The sequence below is a fragment of the Nomascus leucogenys genome, chromosome 7b (genome assembly GCF_006542625.1).
Source record: "Nomascus leucogenys isolate Asia chromosome 7b, Asia_NLE_v1, whole genome shotgun sequence".
Lineage (NCBI taxonomy): Eukaryota > Metazoa > Chordata > Mammalia > Primates > Hylobatidae > Nomascus > Nomascus leucogenys.
The window spans coordinates 19066859-19076661 of record NC_044387.1 but is presented as its reverse complement, the minus strand read 5'-3'; the positions used below and the strand labels follow the sequence as shown (position 1 = coordinate 19076661).

The following is a 9803-nucleotide window of genomic DNA, read 5'->3' as shown; positions in this document are numbered from 1 at the left end:
CTGGCTATCTCAGCAGCTTCCAGATTATTTCATACAGAATTTATCTGATACTTTATCCATATGTTCTGTTTTCTTCAGTAGAGGGGCTGGGACATTATAGTGCCACAAGATAAATCTTTCTAGCTGAAAGTAGGATATGTACTTTAAATAAAACCCTGAGGGCCAAATGTCAACAGCTACCCCTCTACAAATTATTCATTTGGAAATCACATTTGTAATTTTTATAGTATCCCAATATCTATGTCCAATTATTATCAAATATTTCTTTGAATCATATTATTTTTTACTTCCATGAATGGAAAATCAGTATCACTTGAAATAAATGCAAAGTAACAAGAGAATAAATGTGATAATTAACACTTTTAAGCCACAATAGGTGACAGAAAATATGTGTTTGAAATTCTTAGTGAATAAATATTGTATCATTATGGTCTAACAATCCTCAAAAGTAGTGGTAATTAAGAAAAATTGGAGAACAAAGAGGTTAAGAAACATATCTTGCTTACCTGAGGTCTCCAAGCTAGTAAGTGGTCGAGCCAAGAATTAAACCATGATAGTCTGGCTTTCAAGAACAAAGACTTCACAGCTGTATTTCATTACAACAATAAAAATATTTCAATGGTATTAAGCTTTAGTTAAATTCTATTTCCCGCTGAGAGATAATGAAAAGTGTTAGGAAAATGTTAAAATATACTAGCAACAAACTGATATTTTCTTCATAATGCATTAATGAGGACTAAAAAATGATACTTAGTGCTAAGCCTTTCTACCAGCAAACATCATCTTACACCTTGGGAAACACTGTTCAACCAATAACTTTTACTAACTTGTATTACTTTATTTGTCTAAACAAATCAAGAGACTGCTATGCTGAGTAGAAAAAAAAAAGGTATTGTTAAAATTCTATCAGATTCCCTCTAATACAATTTCTATTATAAGATTTCAGATAAATGTATCATCTACTAAACACTGTAGAATATTAACTTTCTCCTTTAAACATCTTCATGGTTATTTGATCAAAATGAACAAATTCTCATCTTTGTGGTTTGCCAACACAGGGAAAATAAACAAAATTTTCAAGAATGTTGCTAAATGATGGTAGCACAATGATGTAAAAAAAAAAAAAGAAGAAAAAAATATTGCACCACGTTATACCTATTAAAGTGATCAAAATCCGGAACACTGACAACACCAAATGCTGGTGAGGATGTGGAGCAACAGGAACTTCCATTCATTGCTGATGGGAAGGCAAAAATGGCAAACTACTTTGGAAGACTGTTGGGTGAGTTCTTACAAAATTGAACATATTCCTACCATTGATCCAGCAATCAATCCCCTTGAAATTTATCCAAAGATAGTGACACACACAAACCTGCACACATGTTTGTAGCAGCTTTAGTTATAATTTGCCAAAGCTTGGAAGCAACCAAGATGTCCTTTAGTAGGTGAATAGATAAACTGGGTACATCTAGACAATAGAATATCATGCAGCACTAAAAAGAAATGGATTATTAAGCAATGACAAGACATGGAGGAATCTTAAATGGATATTTCTAAGTGAACAAACTCAATCTGAAAAGACTACATAGTGTCTGCTTCCAACTATATGACATTTTGAAAAGGGCAAAATTTTAGAGTCATCAAAAAGATCAGTGATTTATAGGGGTTGGAGGGATGGGGGTGTGATAAATAGGTCAAACATGAAGAATTTTTAGGACAGTAAAACTAGTCTGCATAATGCTATTATGCTGGATACCTATCATTTTACATTTGTCCTAACCCACAGAATATACAACACCAAAAGTGAGACCTAGTGTGAAATATGGACTCCGGATGATAATGATATGCCAATGTAGATTCACCAATTGTAACAAATGTACCACTCTAATGGGGGATGTTGATAATGGGGAGGCTATGCTTGTGTAAAGCGTGGGGGTAAGAGAAATGTGAGAAATCTCTGTGTCTTCCTCTCAATTTTGCTGTGAACCTAAAACTGCTCTCTAAGTGAAATCTATTAATAAAATATTGTTTTATATTATAGTTGAATTATCTAGGATGACTACAGTAATTGAATTAAATAATTTATCAGATTTTCCCTTAATATGTTTTTTCAAAGCCCTCATCCTCTCCAAAATATACATTGGTGGAAGACCATATAGGATGATTGCCACTAAATGCTGGTTAAAAACACCAATTAAATAATATCACTCTATGAAAAATATTAGCTGGCATATCATTAGCTTTTAATTCATTTTCAGTGACTGCAATGATTGGAAATCACCTGGCTTGAAATATATTTCCTTAGAATCTATTATTTTCTCAACTTCTGTTAACTATTCCAAATGAGGCTTTACTCAGATATATCAAATAACTATTATTCATGCCTGTTTCTCTTTCATGTAGAAGCACTGTTTTTATTCAGATGCATTCAGAAAGGTTTGAGAAAATTAAAATATCATTAATGTAATTTTTGATAAAATTCTTCTTTAGTGTCATGTGCTTTGTAGCCTTGGGGCTGATGTTTTGGATCATTCAATCATTACAAAAAGAAAATGTCTGACATATAACCAATACACAAAGCTAGACCTGCTGTCAAAGAAAACCATAGTAGCATTCTTCCTGTCAGAAAAAGCATGACTGCGCACCTGTGGTCCCAACTTCTCAGGAACCTGAGGCGGGAAGATTGCTCGAGTCCTGGAGGTCAAGATTTTGGTGAGCCATGATTGCTCCACTGCACTCCAACCTGGGTGGCAGAACGACACAAAAAACAAACAAAAAATCAAAAAGCCTGAATTCATTTCCAATTCAAGTAAATATATGTCAATATGCATCCCACGAGGATAATTTCGATTCTGAATTCTAATTCTAAGATACATAAATAGTTAGATAATAGCTGGATAGATGATATATAGATGCTTGGATAGATATAGGGCTTTGTCGGGAGTTTTATGACTAATACTTTGCTGCTTTCTTCCTTAGAAACAGTGCATTATTTGACAGAATGATGAACAAATAAAGGTCATCAAATGAAAATTATTGCTGCAAAAGTCAGAGGGTAATTATGAAAGGGACACGAGAAAAGAGACCCTGCATGACCGCCTCACCCATACAAAAGGATACATAATGGCATTCAAAATCTAACAATTGTTATCCTTACAATTATCTGTGCCCATTTCCCATGCGAGAAGTCTTCTTGACCCTCCCCACCAAGGGTACTCACACCCCAATTTGATGATCATTGCTATAAAAATATTTTGTATGATTTGTTTATACTTAAACTCTTTTTAGTGGTTTATATAATTAATTGTTTGGAAGAAAATATTAAATACCACATTGTATGATCAGATTTCTTTTTCACTTAAAGTTCAGTTACCCCAAAGATGTCATTAAAATTTAGCACAACAGGGAAGACACTTAAAGTATTTACATGAGCTCCCTCTTCCTCAACACACAGAGGCCTTAATTTCCATTGTCTTCTTCAATTTCAAATAGGTCTTTGGTAGAGTTTCTATAATATATCAAATATACTCAGATCTGTTTATGGATTAATAGAACAAAGTATGATCTGCCATCACTCCAACTTTGATAAATGATTAATTTTATTCCATATAATAAGGGAGAGAAGAGGTAGGCGTAATTTAAATGTGTTTTAAATATCACTACACATGGCCAGCAGTATATTTTTCAAATGCACAGCAAATAACTGTTTCATACTTCTTCTTTTAAAATTCCATAGAGAAAATATTTCCCTTATAGTGTTTAAGATATAAATGTCTTTCCAAAGAAGCCATTCAGTTTGACTCACAATAGGAAAAAATCATTTCAGATCAACGATGTACTTGAAATAGGATTTGTGAATTTTTTCTGAAGTCTGAATAGATCTTTGGGACAGGTTACACATAATGAGATTGAATGGTAATGAAAAAAATGAGAGATAGAAAACTTATAAAAAGGCATAAGCAGCTGAGTCCTAGGTATTTGATGTTATAGCTAGGAGCACAATTTTTAACTATGGTCAAAACTTTCCATGCAATAGAAAATAATAATAGCAATGTTTACAAGCCCCTCCTAATGAAGTGGAATTTTAAAGAAATTCTTTCTAGCTCTTGTTTTAACAAGGAAATTCTATAGATATTTAAGAAGTAGAAGTTAAAATAATTCCCCTAAACAGGTTTCAGGTATATTGAACACTATTTCAATGTTGCTGACTAGTTTCAGTGTGGCTCTGAATAATTCATGTCCAAATCATTGTTTTTTTCAGGAAGCAGACTTGGTAAAGAAGCCTGCCCTATTCCATTGCTGACTCACCTATTCCTTTTTCCTTACCACCTGACAAGTATGTTTCTAATTGAAATGCATAGTAAAGTTTGCCTGTCCAGAAAAATAAATGGAGAAAAATAGTTTATAGTTAATCTTATTTCAGTTTGACTGCTTAAAATCAAAATTAAATCCTCTTGAAGTTTGAATAAAGAAAAAAGAATACAGTCCGATTTGTCAAGCACCATATATTGTAGACTTATTTATAGCAAGAAATAGGTTACTATTTTCTGAAATAAATGCTTTTTATAATAGCCCGGTTTGTTTTATATCACAGATGGACGGGTGAAAGAGCAATGCATTCTTTCTAGAATGCTAATAAAACCATATTGATCATGCTAAAATATTAACAAAAACTCATATACCTCTTCATTATTTACAATGTAAACATTGAAAAGTTGGAAAAAAATTTATAAAAACTCATCGCCATGTGGTACAGGTTTGGCGTTTTCGATATTATTCATAGCTTAATGAACTGTTCCTAGTACTACACAGCTTTTTTCTGTTAACTGGATTCTCTATTACATACATAATCATCTTCACTCCCAAAACAGCATCTTTCTTAACATGCCTATTACTCTTGATGGCACCATCAGCCTCCCAGTCACTGGGTCTCAAATCTTGGTGTCATTTTTAACTGCTTTTTCTTTCTTTTTTTTTTTTTTTTTGCCACTCACATAATAAGAAATCAGTGCTATATATTCCACTTCTATGATTTTCTTACAGATATCCCTTCTTTTCCATTTTCACTGCTATCAGTCCAGTTTAGATTTCTACTAACTTTCACCTAGCAAATTATGGCCAAGTAAAATCAGGCCTGCCACCTGTCTTATAAATAATGGTTTTATTGGTACACAGCCATGCTTGTCCATTTGCATATCATCTATGGTGCTTTTACTCTCCAACGATACAGTTGAGTAGTTGTAACAAAGACCATATGCCCACAAAGCCCAAAATGTTTACTATCTAGCCTCTCACAGAAAACATTTGTCATCCTCTGACCTAAAATATTGTTAAAAGAATTCCTACTGGTATCGTTATCTCCGGACTCTTCTAAAGTTAATCCTCACATCAAGCTGTCTGTTGGATCTTTTTGAAACATTAACATTCATGAAAGTCTCATGCTCAAATCCCTCAAAGCCTCATGCTTACTCACACACTAACACACGTAATTCTGGGCTTAGTAAAAGCCCTACCTGTGCCCATATAAACTGATAGGGACTTTGTTTCCTGGGTATACATGGCCTTGAACTTCCCAGTTCAACTTGTAATATCCATCCTTGTGCTGTAGAAATACTTACTGATGATGGTAATTATAAGCCCATCTAAAATAATACCTACTCCTAGAATCTTTCGCCAATACATTCAGCCATATGCAAACCTGCATACTTTCCTCAGAAGATTTTCCTTTTGCTGTAGCCATTTGTCATCCACTCTCACTACATTGCAAGCTTATTGAAGAATAAAACTTTGCCCTACTTCATCTGCTGTTAGTTCTGATTTGGTTCCTTGCATTTGTTTATTTATTTAACAGACATCTGTTTTATAACATACATCCTCAGCACTATGCTAATAAAGAAGGATGCAAAGAAAACATAGTTGCTACCCTCAAGGAGTTTACTTAAGACTTTTAAAAGCAAACAATGTAGTATAATAACATTAGTGTAAAGGTATACCCAAAGGAAGCTAAGACTTCTACTTAAGTCAGACTGGAAGATAAGGAAAGGAGCCTCAGTGCAGTTGGCAACTCAGTGGTCCTGGATAGGAGCTAGCCCAAGTGCAACATGATTGAGGAACATTTTAAGCAACGAGAAAGGTGCAGTGGCTCACACCTGTAATCCCAGAACTTTAGGAGGCCAAATGGGGCAGATCACCAGAGGTCAGGTGTTCAAGGCCAGCCTGTCCAACTAGGCGAAACCTTGTCTCTGCTAAAAATACAAAAAGTAACTGGGCATGGTGGGAGGTGCCTATAGTCCCAGCTACTTGGGAGGCTGAGGCATGAGAATCGCTTGAACCTGGGAGGCAGAGGTTGCAGGGAGCATTTGAGTTACTGCACTCCAGCCTGGGAGACTGAGACTCTGTCTCAATTTAAAAAAAAAAAAAAAAAAGGGAATGGAGATGGGATTTGTTAACTAAATATGAGGATTCATTAACTATGAGAATTTTTTAAAACATGTAGATTATAAAAAAAAACTCAAATAGTTCACCGTTTCTCACAGAACCATTAGAAGTTCTATGAGGCCATGTGTGTTCTGCTTCATTTTGCATCTCATCTGTTATCACGCTTCCCCAGTCTAATTTTCTTCCAGCAATTCAGTCCTTTGAGCTGCTCTCACTGTGATTTATCTGGCCTGACAGGCTTTACACTTGCAATGCCTCACCTGGAACTCTCCCCTTTCTACCTTATAAACCAGTTAACTCAGTGCTCATACTTCAGATCTCCTCAAGTTTCCCTTCCTCTGAAGTCTTTCCTGATTTCCCTGATTAAGCTAAACGTTCCATTAAATGTGTTACTGGAATTAAATACCTCTCTTTCTAAGCTCTTAACATAGCTGGATTTTCATGATTTTGGTTTTTGTTTTATTTTGTTTTTGATTATTTGTTTAATATCTCTCTCATCACCTAGAGCAAAATCTCCAGGAATGCATGAAGTGTTACCACTGTATCCTCAGTGCACAAAACAGTTGTTCTCTGCATGTCATAGAACACATAAAAAACTGTATAATGTTTACTTAATAGAATAATTAATTACCTGTAATTAATAAATAGAGGACAAAGTGAAAAATATTTTAAGATTCAACTTGGCACTGAGCACATGGTTGTATGTTTATTATATAGGAAACACAACAGCCTAGGGTAATTTGAGGGATATGATTACTTTTGGTTTTTGACATGGCATTTTTTACATGCAAGATAAATTAGAATGTTAGTCTGGAGGTTGGAAGAAAAAGTCTGAGTTAGCAATAGGCATTTTGAATCTCTCATTGTAGTTAGTGAGATAACCCAAGCAGAATTTATCTTGGGTTAAATAGGAAGTTTAAGAAGGGCACCCTGAGAAATAACTGTGTAATGGAAAGGCAGTTTAGTAAGCAAGGTCTATGAAAGAATTTTTTTTTTTTTTTTTTTTTTTTTTTTTTTTTTTTTTTTTGGTGGGGGCAGAGTCTTGCTTTGTCACCCAAGCTGGAGTGCAGTGGTATAATCTTGGCTCACTGCAACCTCTGCCTCCCAGGTTCAAGAGATTGTCCTGCCTCAGCCTTCCAAGTAGTTGGGACTACAGGCACATGCCACCATGCCTGGCTGATTTTTGTATTTTTAGTAAAGACGGGGTTTCACCATGTTGGCCAGGCTGGTCTTGAACTCCTGACCTCAAGTGATCCACCTGCCTTGGCCTCCCAAAGTGCTGGGATTACAGGAGTGAGCTACCACACCCGGCCTATAAGAGAGATTTTGTGGCACAGAGTAGTGGAAAGAAAACCAAGAAAGAGTTTTTAGAAACCAGTAGGGGAACAAGTTTTGAAAAGGAGGAAACTTTACTGATGGACACTGGAGTGCTTCAAATCTAACCAAACTCACCGATGAGTTACATATTTCAAAGAACATATAGATGGAGAAAAACAAGGTTGCATTCATGAGTAGTATATACTTCTTCCATGTCTTTAAGACTCTAGAACTTTTCCTCCAGGGGAAGTTCTTTTTCAGTGTAGGAATGGGAGTGTCATATAGATTTGAGAGTTGGCTAGGACACAATGAATTTGGAATAGGAAGCTCTAAGCTTTTTACCTTCTACCTGTGTGACTCAGACTATTTCTATTTTTCTGGTTCTTCATCTGTACGTTGGAGATAATAATACATATTTTCCAGAGTTACTTGGTTTAAGGAAAGTATAAATAGATTTATTTCATTTTTTCTCTATATTATATTTTTGTGGAAACAGTCTATTTTAATGCTAGTTTGAAGATTACAAAAGGTAAAAATATTGGCCTAACTTTTTCCTTACAGTAACATCCTGAAAACTATTCAAAGTACTTTTTAACAGAAAATGCAGTAGTAGTGCATTCCACAAAAATTGCAGAGCCTTAGCAAAATCTGTGTGACAAGGTAAGAGAAATCAGAAAATTGTTTTATAAATCTCTCCACCTGCAATAATATAAACAAATATCACAAACAGAATCCACATTCAAATTAAATTCTAGATATTTAATTACCCACAGACATCCTAAAGTGGGTGAACAATTGTCATCATGTAGCCCTATGTAAATCACTCTTAATATTGTTCATAAACAGGTTGGCAATATAAAATAAAATAAAACCCAAATTCAAGGGTGGATGATAATTCTATTAGCATTAAAGTATTTCTACAGTAAAGTGTTTTGTCCACTTCAGAATCATCCAAAACACAATGTGCTCTTAATGAACAAATAGTTTCTAGAAAGTTTAAAAGTCTCTCTTTCGCCCAGGCCCATGGCGCTGGCAGGATGGGCAAGTGTCATGTACTTCATACTGCTAGGAAGCTCCGTAGTCACCGAAAAGACCAGAAGTGGCATGATAAACACCAAGAAAGCCCATTGAGGCACAGCCTCAAAGACCAACCCTTTTGGAGGTGCTTCTCCTGCAGGAATGGTGCTGGGAAAAGTAGGAGTTGAAGCCAAACAGCCAAATTCTGCCACTAGGAAGTGTGTCAGGGTCCAGTGCATCCAGAATGGCAAGAAAATCAGAGCCTTTGTACCCAATGATGATGAGGAAAACGATGAAGCTCTGGTTGCTGGATTTGGTCGAAAAAGTCATGCTGTTGGTGACATTCCTGGAGTCTGCTTTAAGGCTGTCAAAGTAGCCAATGTCTCTCTTTTGGCCCTATACAACGGCAAGAAGGAAAGACCAAGATCATAAATTTCGGTGGTGAAAACACCATAGTAATAAATTTTCATTTGCAAAAAAAAAAAAAAAAAAGTATAAAAAAAAATGGTTCCATGCAAATAAGTTTTCTGTCAACACAGCATTTAGGGAGTCAGTTCTTACTCAGTTGGTATGATGTGCTATCCAAGGACTAATTTAAAGAACTTAATCAAATGGTCATTGTCGATATGATATGGAGTATGAGATAAATATGTTGTCAGAAGATCTATCTTGTCTTTTTCTTAAAACTAAATATTCCATTAGAATGCTATATGTTCCCATATTTTATTTTATTCTAGTATTTAGTTATTTGCATACATAACATTATCTGAAATCCTTTCTTAATATATGGTATATAATAATTATTTACAAACACATGTTAAACTGGTTAAGGTCAGGTATAAAAATTTGTCAAAAGCTTGAAATTGTTCTTTTCACACTGTATTTCTATCACAATAAGTGAAATGATAAGGTTTTTTGGTTAAACATTAAATTATCTAGAAAAAGGTATATTAAAAATATTTAAACTGTCTTAAATTTTAGTTCCAAGCTTTGATAAAATTCAAGTAATTCCTAAATACCTTTTTGTTATT

General features: G+C 34.7%; 1 pseudogene; it reads left to right on the top strand.

Annotated features, from left to right (window-relative positions):
- The first annotated feature begins 8792 nt into the window (after window positions 1–8792).
- On the top strand, window positions 8793–9204 carry LOC100580390 (annotated as a pseudogene).
- The last annotated feature ends 599 nt before the right edge of the window (window positions 9205–9803 follow it).